Raw genomic sequence first — 2,073 nt, 5'->3', positions numbered from 1 at the left:
ATATAATCAAACATGCAATTCATGCAATATTAAAGCATTTAAGTACAATTATTCTAAAGCTTATTTTTAACATACGAATTTACCTTGGTACAAAATGGCTAATAGTTCGATTTAGTCCACAACCTTGTTCTTTCCTCAGTCTAGGTCAGAACCTCGTCTTTCTTGATCTATAATACCACATTTAACTCATTCAATCATCACATTATTTAATTTAATCTAAAAACACCTTATGGAAAAAATTACATTTTGCCCCTAACTTTTCGTCTTTTTACATTTTAGTCCCTAGGCTTGTAAAATGATTTTCATTCAATTTCATCACACCCAAGCCTAGTCGAACCTATTTCTTGCTTATAACAACCCACATTTTTCACTTATTCACATTTTTACACACATTTAACAACTTTTACAAATAGGTTCCTATTTGACATTTTCAACAAAAATCACTTGGTAAATGTTGTTTATCTAACACCAAACATGCATTTTCTATCATTAAACATCAAAATAAACAAATATTCAACATGGTTAAAATTTTAAGCTTTGATTTTCTTTCAAATTAGTCCTTAGAATAGTTAAATCAAGTTACAACGTTTACAAAAACGTAAAAATCATTAAAAATGGGACAAAGACAGACTTACAATCGAGCTTGGAAGCTTGGTTAAAAACCCTTGCTATGGTTGCTTGAGAAATTCGACTATGAGGGACTAAATTGGAGAAGATGACATCTTTTTATTAGTTAATTTGTCTTTATTAACGAAATGGCCGAAATGCCCTTAATGCCAAATTTTGAAATTTCACCTAACCATGACCATTTTTGTCCAACTTAAAGTATAATGGTCTAATTACCAATTAAGGACATCGAATTTAAAATTTCATAGCAATTAGACAGCTCTAGCTTCTAGAACACATATTTTGCACCTATCTATTAGTCAAATTGGACACTTTATCGATAAAATTTCTTAACGAAATTTTCATACAATCATTCAATCATATAGTAGACCTTAAAGTAATAATAAAATTGACATTTATACTTTAGATTTGTGGTCCAGAAACCACTATTCCAATTTGACCCAAAAACGAGCTGTTACACGTGCGGCATAATCGTGTGTGCAAGTCAGAGAGTTACACGGGGTCGAACACGGCCTCCAACACGGGCGTGTCCCTTGGACAATACGGGCATGTGAGCCTTGCACCTTGGAAGAATTTTGTAATTTTGCGAAAAATTCTTAAAGGTCCCAATTAAGTCCCAATTCGATTCTAATGCTTGTATTGGGCCTCGAAGGCCCGATCAAGGGTTGTTATGGATGATCTCGATAAATGAATAGTATTTTATGTAGTTTAATTAAAAAATATTCTGAATGTTCTAGTAATGCTTTGAAACCCTATTTTGACAATGGGCACAGGTTAAGGATGTCACATTTAGTGGTATCAGAGTTACGTTTAGCCGATTCTTAGATTTGACGTAGCAAACATGAGTTTATCTATACATGCCATTATATAAATTGTGATAGCGTGATGACTCCTGATCATTTTAAACGTGTTTTTCATATAGTAATGTCATCCAACCAAGCTAGAGTTGAATTCAAGAAAGCTGAGAGCAATGCTTCTACTTTAATATAAAGAGTTGCGTCTACGTCTGGCAGTGAAAGGCCTGTGTCTGAGGGCTGAAGTGAGGAGGCAAAACAAACCTTCTTTTAAATGATGAATGAATGGTTTACCCTGTACCTGAGAGCAAACCCTACTATACAACGACCTCCCCTGCCTACTCCCCAATCGATTCTTGAGGTACCACAGGGTGCCAAACCTGTTAGAATTGGTAAGCCTTTGATAGATAAAATCTACAAGCATGGGGTGGAAGAATTTAGAGCTTCCACAGATGATGATCTGGAAAGGGCAGAGTTTTGGTTAGAAAATACTATTCGGGTTTTTGACGAACTATCCTCCACACCTGTTGAATGTTTGAAATGTGCGGTATCTCTACTGAAAGATACAACTTATCATAGGTGGAATACCATAACTTTAGTAGTACCAGGGGAGAATGTCACATGAGAATTCTTCCAAGCTGAATTCAGAAAG

The sequence above is a fragment of the Gossypium arboreum genome, chromosome 12 (assembly GCF_025698485.1).
Source record: "Gossypium arboreum isolate Shixiya-1 chromosome 12, ASM2569848v2, whole genome shotgun sequence".
Taxonomy (NCBI): Eukaryota; Viridiplantae; Streptophyta; class Magnoliopsida; order Malvales; family Malvaceae; genus Gossypium; species Gossypium arboreum.
Note: the sequence above shows the minus strand (reverse complement) of the source record.